Source organism: Aulonocara stuartgranti (genome assembly GCF_965226115.1).
Source record: "Aulonocara stuartgranti genome assembly, chromosome: 20".
Lineage (NCBI taxonomy): Eukaryota > Metazoa > Chordata > Actinopteri > Cichliformes > Cichlidae > Aulonocara > Aulonocara stuartgranti.
In genome coordinates, this window is record NC_138956.1 from 26,567,084 (window position 1) to 26,588,799 (window position 21,716).

Genomic DNA, 21,716 nt, shown 5'->3' on the forward strand with positions numbered 1-21,716 from the left:
GGTGGATATCACAGACTGTGCTCTCCTGTTGGTTCATTGATCTGTTCACCCGTTAATCTTGCTCTTGCACTTCTTGAATCCTTTTCTCTTCAGCTGGACCTCTTTTATTTGACATGCCCTGGCTCCATGAACCAATCTATAGCTATAAAGCTGTTTTGAAAAGGACAAAAGTCATCTAATGCAATTATGGGAATCAATAGAGTCCGAGCCCGTTGCTGGAAATCTAAATGGCAATACAAGAAATCCATTCTCTTCCAGGAAGACAGCTGGTATTGTGAAAGTGATGGTAATAGTGGGCTTTACACTGAAAACTCCCCTTTGAAGATTTACGCAACCCTTTAAAGAAGATCAGTTCGTGTTTGTGGTCCGCTGTGAGACCACTGGGGCCCTGTGCTGGTTGTTATTTTCCTTTTTAAATGCAATTAAATGGCGAGTATGGCTTGGAGAGCATGGCGGAAACTTATCAGCACAACATGGAAGGAAAATGTATGCCAGTGATTGGTAAATGCATTTTCCTCTCCGGAGATGAAATACTGTACATTGTTGATGAAGACAGTTGCAGAAATGACTCCACTGGGATGTCCTTGGCATTCCAGCCCCTCTATTAGTGCTGGAATTACAGTGTATAGGAATTCAGCGGACAACTCACTGAGGGTCCAGTTTTTCCGTGCCACATGCACCCCTTCACCCTCAGTGAAGGCTCTCCTTCTGTGTTCCCTGGTATGGCAACCATTTTCCTTCTAATCTCTCTTATTTGTTTTGTTTGGTGTGGCCACCCCGGGGGAGCGAGGCACATAGAGAAACAGACTGCACTGACTGTGCAGAGCTTCAAAAGCCAGGCCCTGTCAGTCATGGTGGAGCTTTCTCGCCATCAGATGTGAGCTGGCCATTTCCATGGGGCTCACAGGCCGCTCACTCTGCCAGTGTAAACACAGGCCCCTCTGTTTCTTTTTCAGTCACTCGCCCACTCGCCTTTCTCTTTTCAAGACAGAAAGATGGATAGCGCTTAGTGTGTGCGACGTCTTGACAGTCGGTGGGCTGGATGTGATGAATTCATTGTGGATTAAACAAATCAGGTGTTTGATCATGCGCGTACTGAACTGCTAAATTACTAACTCTTAATTCATTTGGGATAAACAGTTACGTTTTGCCATCCCTGTGGTGTAAAGTCAGAGATTAACTAGGAAATATAAAAAATATCAGGATCCACAGATTTGCTGCTAAATGGCAAATGATTTTCTTATTTATTTTTAATTTCATGTATGATTTCCTTTGTTCTCCCTCCCTGTGTGTACACACAGTTATGTCTGCATGTTTCCAGGACTATTCTGAGCTATAGCAGAAGGCATAATCTGGATAAAAACTAGTTAAAAAGTAAGATTTCAGTCATTGTTTGCGTCCCAAAGTTATATGTAAGGATACATATAGATCCAGAAGTGGAACGGGTGTTTGCTCTGCATCAAACCTGGTTTTGCTGATATAAAAATGCAAGCAAATATTCCAGATGAAGGCAAAATGACCTGCTCTCATAAACCAAAACTGGTGTCAGAAAAAGTTTGATGGTGTGTGCATCTGTGGAATGGATTTTATTCCCTGTTCATACACACATCAGTTTTCAGAAGCTACTTTTTCTCATTTTTTTGTTGTTGTCTTGATGTTTGGCATTTACTAAATTGGGAAGTATATGCTGATGACCAGGCACTGCAATAATCCCTCTCTGCTGCAGTGCTAGTGGGAATTCACATGTCTGACTCGCATGACCCAAATGTGATTCAGGCACGTGTACATTTTCCCAGGGTGCATATATGAGTGTGCGGTCTGGGTGCGTGCACATTTTGAACCCAGACTTATTGACGGCGGAGTGGTAGGGGTGTTAAAAGAAAGGATGAACGAGGTTAAAAAAAATCTCTCCTGGAAATTTCATACACATCAGGGGAGAGAGAGTGAGTCTATGAACAATATGTTCTGCTATAGTGATCTGGTGAAGCGATTAAAGGCAGGAGTTAAAAAGAAGACAGACCTTTGAGACCTAGTCGGCAGTCATCTGTGTGTCTTTCTGATCAAGTACAGCATAAGCACACAGCAGCTGGCCAATAAATTTCACAGACTAAGCAACTAAATGTGTTGAGGTGAAAAAAGCACCGGCCGTGATGAACACATAGAGATGCTCCAGGACAACAGAGGCCTAGATCACCTTCACTTACATGTTTCAGTTTTGTCACAGAGCTTATAAAAGTGTCTACACCTGTGCTGTATGTCATCCCTGAGAGCTTAAATAAACATCAGATGATCATTGAGAATCAAACGCGGGTTAAACAAACCAAGACCTTTCTGGTTCCTATCCCCCGTTCACAGTCCATCAGCTATCTTTCACTCTACCCCACCTGCTCTTCAGATGACTGAATCTGACTTCCATTTTTAGTGAGCTCGTGTTGTCTTTGGCCATGGCACGAACTCTGGCCGACATCCTCACAGCAAAAAGGATTTGAATACCCCTGCACCCCAAATACACATAGATGCACACACTCTTCCAGCTGCTCACTTTCTGTTAGGGGGCTCTGAGGTGATAGCAGACCCCTCCTGGTAGCCAAACACTCAAGAGAGAACTCCCCCAAAAGGCTGCAGCATGGAGGCAAACACATAAGCAGACTGGACCTTTGAGATTGGTCTCTGAAGTGAATGAAAACTTTCTTTACTCATAGCTTTCCTGTCAGTCCTGCTTTATTCATTGCTATTTTGTTAAACTTTTAAAATTCCCTTTTTTATTCTTTACGCACAATGTAACTTGCCATCACCAGTGTGTATGTGTGTGTGAATGGGTGGATGACTGGACGTGTAAAGCGCTTTGGGGTTCTTAGGGACTAGTAAAGCGCTATACAAATACAGGCCATTTACCATTTACACACAAGCAAACACTGTGTTGCTTCCAACATTTCATTTCCTGTTTGATTTGTACTTATTTACATTGCTTTGGATTAACCTCTGCTAGTTATTTTTGATTGTTTGTTTGTTTTCTTATGAAACAAAAGTCTTGTAGATACTGTTGTGGTCAGAAGTTTACAACCACTCATCATGGGCATGAATGTCACTTTGAACTTTTCTCTTGATGAGAATTGGATCCACAAATTTGAATTTATTTGGGATTTTCTTTAATCCACACAGGGTCAAAAGTATACATAGAGGCATAGAGGCTCTCTATATTCCATGTATAAAGGCTCAAATAGAGGATATGTATAACAACACAAGGGGCAGTACCCTCCATGGAGAAGGAGGCTAGAGGCTAAGATCAAGGTAGCATGGAGGGAGGTTAGCCAACTATTGGAGTTGCAGAAAGGCGCGATGAGGAAGGTGCCTAAGAAGTACAGGAAGCTGTCCATACCTGAGGCCTTGGAAACGACTCACAGCCTTGGCCAGCCGCTTGAGGAGGTACACCAGAGAGATAGAAGGCAGGAGAATAAACCAGCTGTTCTCCACGGAACCAGCCAAGGTGTACTCTCAGTGGCAGGTGAACAATATGAGAACACCACCACCAAGGCTGGAGACGGAACAATACTGGAAGAGCATATGGGAGAAGGATGCAACCCATAACGGCAATGCTCAGTGGCTAGTGGATCTGAGGGCAGACCACAGCAACCTCCCCGAACAGGGTCCCCACCATCACAGTGGCAGATATCCAAGAAAGGGTCTCCAGTATGAAGAGTTGGACAGCACCAGGCCCTGACATGGTTCACGCCTACTGGCTGAAGAAGCAGACTACACTCCACGACCGTCTGGCAGCACAAATGAACCAGCTGCTAGTTGACGAGAGACACCCGGAATGGCTAACCGAAGGCCGGACAGTCCTGATCCTCAAGGACCCCCAGAAGGGACCGGTCCCCTCCAACTACCGACCAATAACCTGCCTCAGCACCACGTGGAAGCTCCTGTCAGGCACATGGGTGGGCACAGAAAGGGATGGGCAAGAATACCAAAGGTGCAAAACACCAGCTACTGGCAGACCAAGCAGTCAGCCGAGACTGCAAGACCAGACTGATCAACCTGTGCACTGCCTGGATTGATTACAAGAAGGCCTATGACTCAATGCCCCACAGCTGGATCCTGGAATGCCTAGAACTATATAAGATCAACAGGACCCTAAGAGCCTTCATCAGGAACTCAATGGGGATGTGGCGGACAACACTAGAGGCCAACTCCAAGCCCATAGCACAAGTCACCATCAAGTGCGGAATCTACCAAGGAGATGCTCTGTCCCCACTGCTGTTCTGCATAGGCCTGAACCCCCTATATATAGATATATAGATATATAGATATATAGATATATATTTGAGCCTATGACTGTACTTTTGACCTTGTCTGGATTAGAAAAAAATCCAGAATTAATTCAAACCTTTGTACCCAATTCTTTTTTTAAAAATTTATTAAAGATCTATTTTTTTTTATTTAACCTTTGTTTAACCAGGAATGTCCCGTTGAGATCAAAAACCTCTTTTTCAAGGGAGTCCTGGCCAAGAGGCAGCACATTTCAAAACAAATACATACGAACAAACAAAGTTAAAATTACACAAAACAATTGCACATTATTGAGGCAGTCTGTAGGCCTTTGAGTTTAGTTTTAAAAACATTTAAAGACAACAGTTCAGTCAGTTTCCAGTCTTTCTGTAACAGATTCCACGAAAAAGGCGCAGAGTGGACAAAGGCTTTCTTACCCAGCTCTGTGCGGACAAGAGGAACAGACAGCAGCAGCTGATCATTTGAACGCAAGGAGTAAGAACCACAATTTGTCCTTGTGAGCAAAGTACAAATATAAGGAGGCAGCAATCCAAGCATAGCTTTGTAAATAAAAGTGTACCAATGCCCCTGTCTTCTAATGGCCAAAGAAGGCCATTTTACTCTTAAGTACAAGTCACAGTGATGGGTCAGATATCTACAGTTGGTAATAAACCTCAAGGAAGCATGATACATCGTGTCCAACATTAGAAGACATGAAGAAGAAGCGTTCATATACAGAATGTCACCATAATCTAACACAGATAAAAAGGTTGCAGTGACAAGACGTTTTTTTACTGCAAAAGAAAAGCACTGTTTATTACGGAAGAAAAAACGAAGTTTAAGTCTCAGTTTCTTTACAAGTCTCTCTATATGTGGTTTAAAGGTGAAGGAGTCATCAATCCAGACACCAAGGTATTTATATTCATGAACTATCTCTATGACATTTCCTTCAAGGGTGGACACCACTGGAATAGGCTCCAGGACCTTCTTTGACTTAGAAAACAACATTAGCTTAGTCTTGTCAGCATTGAGAACTAATTTTAGCTGAATAAGTGAATGCTGGAAAGCAACAAAGGCTTTCTGTAGGGTTTCAATGGCCTGAGCAAGAGATGATCCATAACAGTAAATAACTGTGTCGTCAGCATAAAAATGCAAATTTGTGTCTGAGACATTTTGACCCAAGTCATTGATATATAAAAGGAACAGAAGGGGACCCAAAACTGAGCCCTGTGGCACCCCCTTTGTGGACAGCAACAAATTTAGAACAAAGACCTTCAAGTTTAATGCACTGGGTTCTATTATTCAGATAATTTGAGAACCACGCTATTGCATGTTCTGACAATCCAAGGCTGAGCAGTCTATGCTGTACAGTTATTCCACCCTGGAAAAAGAACAGTTCAAAGCCCCAAACTGCCATGATGATGAGTATGTGAACTTCTGACTACAACTGCACATATGCTCCTTTATTAATTGTGCTTTAGCTCATTTTAAATGTGCACGATTTATTTTGTGACACAGGCAGCATTTAAAAAGCCACAGAAAAATCCCAGCCTCCCCTGTTTTATTCCCACATCTCTTTAATACAACAGTAAATCATGATCTTCCTGTCTCCTTTATGTACTTTTTACCCTTCCCACTATTTCCTACCGTATTCCACTTCCCCCATACCTCTGCGTCTCTGCGTCTAGGCCTGAGTTGAGTTATTGGACCATCATCCACCGTAGCTGAGCAGAGAGAGGTCAGTTCTCTTCGGCTATCAGTATTTTGGGGAATTTGGGGAAACTGACATTGCTGTACCAATGTCAGTTTCCCCAAATTCCCTCATAATCATTAGCAGACCTTAAGGAAACATCACTTCTCATCAGGGTGTTTATTAAGTAAATAACTCTTAATTACCATATTCTTTAAACTCTTTCCATCTAGCCTTCCAGCTCTAACTCCCCTGTGTCCCTGGCCAGAATCCTAGACTCATCCAAGCCCATCATCACTAATCTGAGTGCTAGCTGTCTCCTTTCCTATCCTACTGCTGTCACCACTGCTATTAAGTCTGTCTAATTGAAGAGGCTTCTGTCAGTGTGTGTATGTGCATGCGAGTATGGGTCCGTATTGTGGCCAGGCTCACTGGAGCCAGGTGGCCACGTGTTTGGCTCATAGGAGGCCATTTTTCTATTGATGTTAAACCATAGACTATAAACTCAGCCATGTGGTGAACATAGAGCAAGATTGTATTTGATGCCAAGGACTTGGCAACTGATGCGTAGGAAGATATAATCAGGAATGCAAATTTGGCCAATTATTTTTGAAATTTGGTGGATATGGCCAAAGTGGTTTGAGATTTTTCCAATACTTTAATGAAACTGCAAGCAAGAGAAGATGACCCTGGACGAGATGCTAATAGATAAACAATACTGATCTGCACATGAGAATTCACTGGGTCTTGATTAAGCTGAAATGAGAGTGTCGATACTTTATAACAAGCAAAACAGACACAACCTCCAGTGTTAAATCATCTAGATTTGAAAAAAAGAAAAGAATTCTCCGGCTATCCAAAAACATGTTAGATGTGGTATATTTGTGGTATGTCAGCTTAGGATAATTAAGGGACTTGAGTTACTCAACCCAAATCACAAACAACTTGCAGAAGCTGTTATTTTGTTGTGATGTCACTTAAAGCTGCAGCACAGCTTTCTGTCATAAACATATTTAGCAAACTTCTCCCTCTTCGCTGTATCAAATCAGCCACATTTTTTCACCAACTCCTTTCACTCTTGTTATGTTTACCTCTCTAAACCCAAGATGTCTGGCAAGTAAACAGATACTGGCTCTTGTCATGGTCTGAACGAGGTCCACGTTTCTCCTTTAGGCCCTTCTTCTTGTCCAGATTAGCGAGGAACCATAGCTGCTTAATGAAAGTCAGGAGTGACTGCCCACAGAATGCCTACACAAAGACTACTGTAGTGTAGTAACAGGAGAGAGACCACTGCCGCAATATAAATATTACTGAATAAAAGCCAAGAACATGAGAGCATAATTGTGATTTGTTATTGTATATTAGTCAATCCATTGGTTAACATGCTATATCCATGCAAATAAATAAGTAAAATCAAATCTTTGATCTCAGCTATGTTCTTTAGCTGACCGGGACCTCCATTTCTTTTTAAGTAGGAGAACCCACAGTTGAGATTGCATTCTCCTGCAGTCCTCCTCCTCCTTGGGAGACACTAATGCATCCACATACTGAAAAACATTTTCAAAACTGAAAAGGAGTATCCATCTCTCAGTTCAGACTCACAGGGTCCTGTTCATGTATGTTACTGAAGGAAGAAGAAGCTCCCTCGGCCTTATGCAGTCCTTGCCCCATCCTGAGGTCTGCAGAGTGAAGATTTATGCTTTATGGTTAATGATATTCTACTCCCACAGCTTCCAGCCTGCATCCCTCCCTGCAAACCCCCTAACACCAGGGCTGCTGGGATTCATGTGTAGACAAACAAAGACCCTCACTCGGACGGAAACACGTGCAGTGATCTGGTCGCATTTAATGGTCAAAGAGGGGAATGGAAGCAATATTTTTACACGGAAGATTGGTTCCCAGTGTATGCTGTGCACAAAGGCATCCAGCCTTTACTGATTCTAGTATTGTGCTCAAAAGTTCAAAAGAGTGTGTTGTCAAGCACACTTGCTTAACAACACACTCAAGAGTTTTACTTAAAGTTGGCAAAGCTGAAGACATGCATATGTTACTCTAGACTTGTTTGCCATATTGAATATAATACAACCACCAGTAGATAGGAAAAAATGTGTATTCCCTGACTTGTTAGCAATGTTTCTGGAGGTTGCTAGCTCTCATTTGCTAGCCAATTGCCACGGGTGCTTATAATTATTCATGTTTGCCTTCAAATACTTGCTAAATACTAGATGATTGGTAGTAAGCCAACATGTCTCAAAGGACACAGCTTTTACTTTGAAGGCAAACAGTCATTTTCACAGTTTGGTAAATGGTAAATGGACCAATTCTTATATAGCGCTTTTCTATTCTCCCAGAGTACTTAAAGCACACCCATTCTCACAAGCACTTTCTCTGTACTTAGTGCTTTCTAACTACATTCACACATATTTATACTCCGATGGATGCATCGGAGAGCAACTTGGGGTTAGTATCTTGCCCAAGGATACTTGACATGCAGACCAGTGGAGTCAAGGATCAAACCACCAAAATTCCGATCACTAGGTGACATGCTCTACCTCCTGAGCTGCAGCTAGTTTCAGGACAACTCGGAGAGTAGCTGGACAGTGTTTCTGAGACAAGTATGCCACTTTGTGCAAACTACAGGCAACAACAGAAAATATTAGAAACCAAAACAATTACAGTTTTTGCCAACATTTTCCCATAGCAACAGGTGGTTTCAAGTCAGTCGCAGACCAATTTCTAGGCCTGTGTGCCTCATTTGACCTATGACACCATGATGTCATAGGTCCAAAGTGGTGGACACATTAACATCACATGGTTAGCAGTCACATCTCTGCAAAACCTTGATACTACACAGTGGTTCAAAGCAGTCTATGGTGTTCAGACAACTGTTTTGAGAAGAAGGATAACAGGTTGTCTTCTTCTGTGTTCACCCATACACACACACACACACACACACACACACACACACACACACACACACACACGATTTAGCATTGGTTCTTTATGTCTAAATAAAGGCTTTTTTTTAAAAGAATGTTTTTTTACGGGTCTGTGTGTTGGCATTTATTTGTTTCTTTCTCTTTCTGGTTTAATCTGAAAGGCAGTGTTTCACACTTCTTTTGGCAGCCCTGTCAGTCTCCTGAAAGAAATGGAATGATTGGCAAATCAGTGGCCGTCACACCCAACCAATTTGGAGTCCAGCATTTCACAGAGTGATTTCACACGCCCAGGAGTGACCTTTGTCTCCGGCAAGGACACGTGAGCACATTATGAATGGTTTTGTTTGAGTTCTAGTATTATGAAGGAAAGATGTTAACTTTTTATGAGTAACTGCAGCTGGGCAACATATACGCACCATAAAAAACAATGAAAATGCTTCTCTTTTCTGGGATGCACTGGTGATGGCTGTATACTTTAGGGGCTTTCTTAGCTAATCTAACAGAAATCCTGACCAGTCCATTTGGGAATTGTTTAAGTCAAAGCCATACCCGGTTTCAGCTGAAGTGCTGCCATGCTAAGTGGGAACAATCAGCCATAAGTTAGATGTCTGGGGTCACCAGTGCACAATTTCTTGCCTTAATAACCAATAGCCTGAGAAAAGTCAAATGTTGGAGGTTTGCACGTTGGGGGTTCTTAATCCAAACCACAAAAATGTACTTACATGTGCATGCATGCACTTTGTGTCTCTTTCTCCCACATGCACTAAATGCACATACACGTACCCAGACGTGTTTGACCGGCACATGCTCTATGATTGCTGCAGCATATAACCTTCATACTCTGTCTGCTAAAGAATGGAGATTTGTTAGTTTTTCAGATTCCTGGATGTGTTAATAAATTCATGCCATCACAACCACTGGAACCCTTTGTTTATTTTCATTAAGAAAAATCATCTTCAGGGCAGGAAAAGTGTAAAATGCTTTAAAATACTGAGCTCATTACATCATGAAGAGTAAGAGATGATAAGAGCTACAAGCAGGGGAAGATGTATTTTATTCTCAGAGTATGAGTTATTAAATTACAGATTCAAGGCTTTTGTAACTCTAAATTATTAAGAAGGTGGAACAATTCATTCAAATAAACTAGAAGAAAGTTCATTAGTACTACATTCCTTGAATGAAACCTGTTAGGTATGAAGATATTTAATATAATTTATGGGTCTGGGGCGATGGGATCAGGGTTAGGGTGAAGGACAAAGTCATGAAGATTGTGCATTTACCACATTCACACACTGAGAGTTTTTTGATGGCTTTCTCTATTTTGATAAACTGTTAGTGATGCAAAGGACAACTACAATTGCACTATATTACAACTGCAAGCAGTACATGGCCATACTACCACCTGCTCTACACTGCATGAAGTTGAATAATAGTAAAGGCTTTAAAAATACCTCCAAGGACAAAGACATCTCTGAATTGTTATCCATGCTAACCAGCTAGGCTCATCTTAGTGCCATTTTGTACCTCAAAAGTCCATAGTCACTGTAGCGACCAGTCTGGTTCAGAGAAGAAGAGCATCCTTTCATTATTTTGTTATTCTAACCAACAAATGAAATAATGAATGCAACAATGACTGATGCTCTTAGCTCGCAGAGCTGAATTAATGAAGAAGCCTGCTGGTTAGAGTCAGTTAAACTAGCACGGGCCGTTGCATTCCTGCTATTCTTAATGGTATAGTGTGGAAAATCTCACTGTAGATAGCAGATTGCAGTCAATTGAATTCAGTTTTCTTACCCCACCCAGTTCAAGTGTATTATTCTAGCTGCAGCGCCTGCTGTTGGAAAGACATTTTTTTGTGTCAAGATTATTTAAATCATTTTCTCTCTGCAAATCCTTGCCTCTGGAAAGATACTATGCCAAAATCATCACTTTGTCTCTTTCTGTCATGTTTTTACCTCTTTGGTGAAGGGAAGCCCTTCTCAGGTGACAAAACATAGGCATGATTCATTATATCTTCAGTCTGAAGGTGCACGTGTGACTTAAAATTTGTCTCCACTGTACATGAACACCTACGAGTTCTTGTGTCTGCCCTGGTGTACTACGTACAGTATGTAGATTAGTTGGAATGGTGATTCACATCTTGGCGACTATAATCAAGACATGGCAGCTTCCACAAACTGACACCTGCTCCTGTGTATTTTTATGGGATTAATTCTAAATTTATGAGACTCCATGAATTTATTGGAAGATGTAATTACACACTAACTGATATACTATTATGCGTATAATAGTCTTATAAAATTTTTTAAATAACCTCAAAAAATGACTCACTGTACTTTTTAGCGTTTTTTTGCCTTAGAACTGGTACTTACAAACATGTTTACTCCAAAGTTCACAAGGTGTAAAAATTTAAGACACCTCCGATAAGAGACAAAAAAAGAAAGAAAGATCAGTTTAGAGTCTGTAATGACCATCGTATGATACTGCAAATACTGATGATTATGAAGTTGGATTTATGAACCTAGTTGTGGCTCCTCACAGCTTCTATAGTGATTGGAGTGCCTTTTTAAAAATATGTGTAAATTATGGCACAGCACATCAAAATGAAAATGTCTTCAATGCCCAGAGCTATTTAAAAGAAATGACCGCATAGCCTTCTAGAGAAAGGTACTTTTCAGCTATTTTACAACCATTTTACAATCAAAATGTTTGTGACTTTGCCAAAAAAAAAAAAAAAAAAAAAAAAAAGAGTTAAAGCGGTACCTGATTTAAATCTGGCTATTACAAAGCCCTTTATTTGCAACAACTCCTGTAACAAAATATTAAGTTTTCATTGAGATTCCAAACTTCTTGTTTCCACATTACCGTTTCCACAATAAAAACCTTTGATTCTTAATAATTATTTTCATGTTGTAATACCTGGCTTATCAAACCTTTATGGGCTAGACCTTTCCTTTTAATCTACAGTGAATGTCTTCGTTTTAAAAGTGATTGGTTGTGTCACATCCTGATTTTTGCTGAAATTAATTTAATAATTGGCTGGGTGCTTATCAACCATGGCTTGCTGACTGCATAAATAGGGAACAGACTCCCCTTATCACATATCACCAGAATCAATTTCATACGCACACATTAGGCCTTATATTAAAAATCAAAACATTTAAAGTACGTAATATATTTTCCCTCCAGCAATGCACCAAGTCGGGACTTGGTCCCTCTTGCAGTCAGATGAAGAATTACATTCTTTATTAAAATATGAGATTTGTTTGGCTGGTACTGTGTCATACAAAACTTCACCGTGAAATATAGCTCTTCTTTAAACTAACACGATCCAGCGTGCAAGCTAAATCCATGTATTCCATTAGGGATTTATTGACACTGATCCACCAATCGAGCATAATTGCATTCCAGACTGTAATGTAGCAACAGCCCCTCTGCACTTCGTCAAATCCAAGGGTGGGACTTGCAGGCACCCCTGAAAGTAATGTATGCATGCATGCTCAGGATTTTTTAAGGACACAGTGAAGCGCCATACAGGATGGTATGTAGAGTAGAGGCACTGATAGCAGCTGCTGTGTGTTTGGTATGTGCTCTATCCATTACAATTGCATGTATAGCCTCTGACATGTCATTAAAGCATTCTTCAGGAGTGACAACATGGGGTCAGGAGATGTGACAGCAGATATCACTGTCTGAGCAATTTGTATAATGTCATACTGAACAAATATGCAAAGACAGCATCAGATAGAATCACAATTTTATGATGCTATCAAAGTTGTTTACTAGCTAATATGAATGGTGCTTAGCCTTCTTGATGTGTCCTACAGGCCTGTCTTGTAAGGGTGGTTAAAGGGCACTTCTAGGCTTTGAGCTTGTAAAAATAGCTCAACAAAATAGGAATCAAAGATGGAATGAACCCAGTGAAAATACTTGTGATATTGATAGTTCAACAGCTACCATTTAACTTGATTCTAATTAAGACCAAACATTTTAATCTGAATGAAAGCCAAAAAACGTCAGTGCCTATGAGGGATCGTTTCTGCAGGCCACAAACTGAGGAAACTGGAGAAGGGTGTGAATATAAGTGGGAAGGAAGGGTGAATTTAAGTTATTCCCCCAAGAACTTTGTGTTTCAGATATATAACTTGGGGATACATGCACCCTAATACGTTTTGAATGCCATCCTAAATTTTATTATAAGGAAACTTAAATATCCCATTGCCTCAAAAGACAAAGGACCCCTAACACACACACACACACACACACACACACACACACACACACACACACACACACACACACAGCAGCAGCAGCAGCAGCATGTGATTGGACCTCCAGCTTTCAGAACTCTGTGTGCTTCCCCTTTTTTCTGACCCTGTGCCAGAGGCTGTGAAATGAGATTATTATGTGTGAAATGATAAGCCGTCTCACTTCTTCCTATAATCCAGACAGGACAAATCAGGGTTAAAGACAGAGGCTAGACAGTGTTGAGCGATAGCTGCAGGCTGGTGCTGCGCCACAGGGGAGTACAGTGCTGGACTAACTTCTTCCACATCATTGCAACTTTCTTTTGTGTCCTGCGGCTTGGGGGAGAACAGTTTATACAGATAGAAGGCGAGATAGAGACGACGGCGGCGTAACCACCTCCTTCAGCGTGTGCTTTTTTCATAAAAGATCCCAGGTTGAACAAACATCCAGCTGGGTGCGAAGCACGGTCCTCACCCCTTAACCTACAATTCCTCCCACTCGCACCCCTGAGCAGCATCTGTCTGGCTCTGCTGTGATAGCATTCCCTGCATACCTGTGCTCTCAACTGACGGGAGCACATGCACAGGTCACAGGGCCACAATGGGGAGCGGATGTATGCGTATTAACTCAAATCTCCAGCGACAACCCAATTTTGCCATTATTGCAGATTAATCTTTCCCAGACTGCGACGGTATGGGGACTATAAATGTACGTTAGACTGCTGAGTGGAGAAAGGGGGATTAGGTGATGGTGAAGGTGGGCATTTGAGTGAGAGGTTTCAACCCTGGGCGACTGTGACCTCTGGCCTCCTGATGTGAACTAGAGAACAGCCTCCTCTAATGGAGTAATTACCGTGAACAATAACGCACAATTGGTTACAGTTGGATTAGCTTGAGCTCATCTAATAAGTCATGCAATGCACCAAGTGGGTCAGTGAAGCGCTCAGTTTAGGGGATGATACACATTCTTTAATGAAAGGCATTGCTCTCTTCCCAGTTCACTGGCCGTTTGATGGTGATATACAGTATAGATAATGATAGAGGTATGAAGTTTCTGGAAGGGCAGAGCAGTGATGAATGACTAAATGAATACAAAAAGACTTTTTACTACTGGATTTGCTCCATGTTAAGGTTTAAAATGTATTAATTTATCAATTTTAGTCATTCTTCAGTTGTTAGTTGGATATATTTAACATTTCTCTTTTCACACATTGAACTTACACGAGGGTATGCGTCTGCAAACCCTTAAAGTATTTTTTTTCTTTGAGTGCAATCCCTCATGTAGTTGATTAAAGGAATTCAGTAATGCCCATTTCAGGCCTACAGTGTATTTCATGGTTACAGTCTCAATAGAAAACACATTATTACGCATATTTGCTTGTGATGAAATGCAATCCCTGGCACAGAGGCCCCAAAACTGTTTAGTATTTCATTTTATTCAGTTTACACATTAAATTTCCATCAGTGTGGTTTATGAATGCAGTCCATTCGCTCTGTTTCCATGAAATCTTGGGCAATGTTTGGTTCTGCACAGTGATTTATTACCCGAATAGAGTACATGTTTAATTATGAATATGTTTGATTTATAGTTTAACACACACCGTTTTGAATAAATTCAAAATCAGCATAAAAATCAGCAAATAAAAGCCATATTGCAACATTATGACCAGAAGACTTCATGCATATACCTGCTAATAAACTCTGCAGTCTGAGTGTGTTTACCACATGCTTATTGGCTTAACATGCAGATGTACCAGTTACACACATTATAAAATGCTACTTGTGTACAGTTATGATCAGAAGTTTACACACACTCATCCTGAGCATGAACTTCATGGTAATTTTGGGCTTTTGAGCTTGGCAACAATGCCAAATAAATTCAGACTTTTGGGCCCAATTCTTGTTTTTTTAATATCATTAAGGATGTATGCAGTACAATCATTTCACCCCGGACAAAGAATAGTTCAAAGACATCATTCATGCCCCTTATTGCCACGACATTCATTCGACTTTAAACTTTTAAACTAAATCATGACTGTACATATTACACACAATTTCAAAAAGTGGTTCTTTAACACATGTATTGCAAAACCTATATGAAGTCACAGCTACAGTAAACCCACTCATGCGTGGTAATTATTAATGTAAACGCTATAATGAAGGTTTGTAAATGTATGTCAGTGCGCATTTACATTTTCAGCCAGTTGATTAAAAAAAAGTCAGGCCTTACATTTGAGCTTCTGGAACTGAAAAAAAAAAGAAAAATATGACAAATTAGAGAAATCCTGTTCCTTACAATCGGAAACTGTTGCTGTATTTTGGGACAGAAGGACAGCTGATGCACTAAAAGCTCATCCACGCTCCATGACTCAATGAACAGTGCTACTATTTTATTTATTTGAAAAATGATTTTTCTGATTTATTCTCTTATGCTCCTGTGTTTGTTATTTATTTTTATCTGTAGTCTAAACTTCTAGTTTCATGTTTTCCAGAGCTACCACACACATTCATGAAACTGTTCCTTCTGGTGGCCTGAACTCATAAACACAAAGGATTTTTGTGTGACTCAAAGATTATCTGCTGTCAGAAAAATGAAAAGCAAAACGTCAGACTCTTTTTTTTTTCTTTTTTTTTTTTTAGAAATTTATATTCATTCTTAATTTCAGATGAGTTCTAACCAGGTCCTCTTGGAATGTAAAAAAAAACATATATCAGGAGACAAAAAGCATCGTCCCTGCAAGTGACACAGTGTCACAGGTTAAGACTGGAGGGATAACGGGGAAAACAGAGGTAGGATCCAAACTGCAGTGATTCTCTATTTGTTATTACAGGTGTTGAGACAGAATGAGCTGCAGAAGTCTTTCTTTGCCAAGTTTAAGCCACGATATATTATTGTTGAGATTTGCTCTTTTGGTCTTGTCTAAACGTCTAAAAGCATCAGATTAATTACTTTACTCTGTCATGTCACCAGATGTCTGCCTGATTAAATACACATTCACATGTGTGTCAAATGATGATATGAATTAGGGGATATAAAACAAAGGTTCATATTACAAAAGGGGTTTTAGAGTAGCAGCAAAAGGGTGAACTGGAACATGAATTCTGTCATCTGATAAATCATTACCAATTTGCATGTTTTCGTTCAGTTTATTATTCACTAAGTTTTTCTACTTAATGCTAACTCGCACTGTTGGACTGTGCGAACGTGTTGGTCTCAATGTATGTGATAGTGCCATCTGCTTCTTTACACCTGTGAGCAGTCAGCTTCAACAGGAGGGCGCCGCACGCAAGGATGTTGATGCCATGTGCCTCAGACTTGGTTCCTTTCCCCACAGGCGCTCTGCTGGTGCAATAAGCAGTTGCATTTGGTTAGCTTCAAAACAAAACCAGTAGTACCCTCAACTGAACTCAAGTCACTGCAGTGGTTAGCAAGGGCCTTTTCCCAAGGCAACCTCAGCATCTCTGCTGTTAAACAAAAAAAGACTCTGTGCCAGAGTGTGAGTGAATACAATACTATGACTCTGCCAGCTTCTCCAAGAGACCACCTTAAAGACTTCTGGATCCTCTTAGGCAAATCTATATTTTTTTTCCACAATAAACTGCAGCATATTTTATCTTGCCACCATTGTCTTACAGTGTTGTATGCAGTTTTTGTTCTTTGCACATGGACCTAAATGATTAGGTGATCACTCTGACTACACACCAATAATCAGCTCCACAAAGCCTCCATTGGCAGTTTCTTTTTACTGCCTGAGGTGCTGATTGATTGCAGCTCTCTCAGCGTTTACGGTTGTAGAGCTCCAACATTATTACCCGAACCGAGTGGACTCCAGAGTTCTGAGAACCAGCCTCTGGTGTGCATTCAGTTTGTTGCTGTCTTCAGCTCCTGACCAGCATCCAGCAAACTGAACCTTCCTTCCCTCCAGTTTCCAGTCTCTTCTCCAGTCACCCACCGCAGGCAAAAACAATGCTTGAACGGAATGCAGTTTATTCATTTCAACTGTTTTGTATTTCCAACATTTTCCTCCTTGCATCTTATTACCATTAAAAGCAGTACATAACATATGCCTCTTCACAAGACATCAAAGCCCTGAATTGCTTTCATTTAATTAACTGCCGCAGCATAAAAACAGAATACTCAGCAAAAGAGATAAGACACTCCAAAGGAAACAAGTCATTCCTGTTAAATTAGAAAATATTTGTAGTAATCCAGTGCAGTGGGAGTATTATGGGGCAAAGTATGGGGGAAATAACTGACCAACATAAGTGAATCATACAGACGTTATATGTTTTCTGGTTTAAACACCCACTCATATTAGACCAATAAGTGTCCAACTTTCATTACTTATTAGAATAAGTGTAAGTGACTGAATGTCACTTTTGAAACCTGCCCCGGATACAGTCTTGTTTTGCTTTCCGTTAGTCTGTTTGTCCCACTGTCTTACTTTTGGAAAGCTTCAAATAGCAGCCATGAAAACTAAAGGGCTCTCATCTTCCTTTTTCTTGGTTGCAGCTTCGTTTTCCTGATAAATTTTTTAGTCGCTGGGGGAAAGATCTGTATAGTTGTATTATAATAGAGAGCCACTGTAACTCTGACTCTACAGCCACTACACTGTGCAATCATTTCACCATGTTAATGTCAAAAAAATTGCCCAATGCTCATTAAAAAATGAATGAAAGTGAGAACCATTCATCTGTAAGTCATCCAAATTGTAAAATGATCCTGCAAAAAAGTAGATGCTTATCTTAATTACTTTGCCTTAGAGGGAAAGGCACACAATAATTTCATGTACGATTACAGCGTGTTCTGCACAATTAGAGGGTCCGGTCATGTGATGCTTTGCAGAGGGGAGTCAAAGTCAAAAATCTCAGCTCATAGCAGAAGTAACCACTGAAAGATTTATAGTACACACTGGCAGTACTATTTAATTAGAACAGGGGTGTCAGGGGAGGACTAGCATCTATTACCTCTGATTGGTGAGGCTGAAATTATTTCCATTCCTCAATCAATTAAGTTCAGTGGTTGAAGACCCATCTGTTTGTGGTTACTGTGCCTGGCTCTAAAATCTCCTGTGCTATTCTTTTATTTTAATGCTGAATGGGCTTTGTTATGATCAGATAACTTTTTTAATCCTTGCTTTGGGTTATAAAGTGCCCATTCAGTACAGTAAGCACATCTATGTGTGTGTGTGCACATGTGTGTATGCTCACAACTGAAAGCTGATTCCCATTCATTTGCAGCTTGAGGGGAATCAAGCACAACATGAGATTTCATCAGAGGTTATGTTGTTTACTGAGCTTGACTTTCACAGAGAAGATTCAGTTGTGGGTTTGGATAGTGTCACGTGTACATTTGAAATGTCTTGTAAATCAACTTTATGGAAGTAGGATTATTTTAACGAGGCCATCTCTGGCTGTAAAGAGAGGTCATGGTAAAAACTATGGGAAAGAAAATAAATGGTTATCCCTGTTTTAATTTGACTTTGCACTGGCGATGAAATGGACACAAAGAAAACTGTTGAGCAAATCGTAAAGTTGGACTGAAACTGTCCAACGACTGAAAGCGGAAGCAAAGACTTATGCAACGTTACCGTCGCCAGGTCTCTCTCATCTTTGCAGCTGTGTCAACACTCAAAACTCGGAAGCTTGTTAGCCAGCCTTCTGTAAATGTGCAACAGAAGACTTTATCCAACTATTTTTTTAATGAATAAATAAAGGTATAAATTAAAAATGCAACACAAAATCTTGAACCTATCCAGATATGCTGTTTTATTCAGGAAACCTAAAAAAAAACTGTCTGATAAGTCAGCACAGAAGGCTATGCACATTGCTGGTTAACCGCCTGTTATTTAAGTGATAAAACTACTTTTAGTGGCTTACCCTAAAGATTCCACACCATGGAGTTACACATCACTGTTTGATTGGGGTTTTCACATAAGCCATATCAAATAAACCATATCAAATCAGTTTTAAAGCTCCTGTAGATCCCAGCCCAGAGACAGGGAGGGTTGAATGAGTGCATGATGCTGAGAGCACTGACTCACTGGATTAAACATGTTTGGAATTCTTGGCTGCCCTCCAGAAGAGATGGCTTTCAGTTTTATGATCACAATCACACAGCTTATCGTCATGTGTCATCGACTTGGGGCACAAGGGAGCTGACTTTAAAATTCTTAGATCTTTGTTGTTTTCATTGCAGTGCACTTAAGGAGAATTTCAGCAATGCAGCTTCCACAGTCTCCGTCGTGTTTTCAGCTTTTTGTTTTTTGCAAAGCAGAGTGTGGAAAAAACAAAATGCAACCACTTTAAGAACGTATTCGAGAGCTCTAAACATACACAACTCCCTGTCGTAGCCGGGTGCTCCTACACATCAGCACATGTCCCACATTAATATGTTAACAATTTCAACATACTGACATCCTCTCACTTGTTGATTTGTGGTTTGTCCATATGGCAGTGATACTGAGAGAGGGGATAGTGTTGGACTGTAGTGATGTGATTGGCCGGTTGCCTGTGTAAGTGTAGCCGCTAGACTGGTGGACCTAAATCTTCACCACCACGTCTGTATACATACAAGCAGAAAGGGGAGTGAGTGGGTCAGCGCTCAGAGCACAGAAATTTAGCTGGCTTCAAACACACCATTTATTTTCAGGATAAAACACGGTCAGAACCCCAAATACAAGCTAAAATCCCCGTATACAATAAAAATAGTGTTTACAACCCGCTAAAAACCCTGCCGGCAGGAATGATTAAGCACTAAAAACACAAAGCTAAATGAATGTTTTTCCCTATGCTAAAAACTCCCCCCCCAGGGTCCTAATTCTCACAGTCCAGCAACACACGGGCAAATTCTCCTGAGCTGAAAGAGACAGGAGGGGAACTCCTCTTCCGGGATGGGGAATCTCGCCAGCAGAAGACCAGGGAGGAGGCTCCTATCTCCACCTGACTGTGCGCGATTGTGCAGTCCAGCCACTCTCCACACCCGCGCACGGCCTCCCTCGTAGCCCCGCCCTGAAACAACAGACACGGGCCAGCAACGTTGTCGGCGCAGCCGCTGTTACCCTTCCCCGGCAAAGCTACGCCTAGCGCCCAACAGTGGGAAAGCGATACTCACAGATGCAGGCAGAGGCGTACCCCTGCCCTACTGTGGATTTCACGCGTCACCTCCCACGGTCGCTATTCTGTCCGTCGGGACTGGATCGCCGGGTTATGCTGGCCGATCGCCGAATGTCTCGTGGCGCCCCACAGTCAGGCCGGAGGTCCTTCTTTTCATATGCTGGCTTGCACACGTTTTGTTTCCAGCTCTTCACTTGTCGTGTGTCTCTCTTTCAGTCTTTGCGCTCACTATCTCCCTTAAGTCAGTTTGGCAGCTGATAGGCCACCTCGGGGAACGCCCCCACCTCACAGGTGCCTACAATTGTCCGCTTAATCCACAGTGGAATAAAAAAAAGCATATTGTTCAATCAACACTAAACACACACTATAAATATGGGGATAAAATCATGCAATAGGAATATCAATAAACAAACATGCAATATCACTATTACAATAAAATCATACAAATAAAATCGACACTATGTACCAACACAGTCTGATCCAAAACAAAATATAAAAACACAATTTTCCACTGTGTGACATCCCCCCACATTTTTACCTGTGACAGTCCCTGTCACCCTAGTCAAGCGACCTGTAACGGGCGGGTGGCTGACCAAAATTAGGCCTCGTCGAGCGCCGCACCTCCGACAACTCTCCCGGCTGCTGGGCTGGAGCGCTGGGCACAAAACCATAAAATGGAGGCTCAACTAGCACCTCTCCCTCAAGGCTGACTTCCTGCCCCTCTGAGTGGTAGTCTGCTGCAGGGGTAACGCACAACTTTAGTGCATTCCGATGGAGGACCTTCTCCCCCCCTTCTCCGGACGCACCCTATATACTACACCTGTATTGCCAACTTCTTCCACTACCACATACGGCTCTGAGCTCCAACCTGGGTGCAACTTGCCTTGTCCCTGCCTATTCCTGTCCCTTATCCAAACTCTCTCGCCTGGCACCAACGGCAGGGCCCGCGCACTTCGGTCATAAGCCCTCTTGTTTTGGGTGGCTGCTGCCCTCATCTTCTTCCTAGCCATCTCATAGGCAAAAGATAGTTTCTGGTGATGGTCCTTAACCCACCCTCCCAGGTTGTGGCATGGGGAATCCCGCTCAACACCTAGGTTCAAATCCACTGGCTGCCTCAAATGCCGCCCAAACATCAGGTACGACGGCGCATACCCTGTGGCACTATGGACAGTATTATTGTATGCTTGTAAGAGCTCTGGGAGATATTCTGGCCACCTCTGTTGTCTCTCTGACTCTAGGGACCGAAGCATGTGCAGCAATGTCTGGTTCATCCTCTCAACCCCACCATTTCCAGCCGGATGGTATGGGGTGGTCTTGCTTTTTGTAATGCCATAGCACTTACACAGCTGGTACATCAGGGCAGACTCAAAACTACCACCTCTATCTGAGTGTAGCCTGGTCGGGCAACCGAAGGTCTGAATCACGTGAGCCCAAAGAGCATGCACCGCAGTCTGA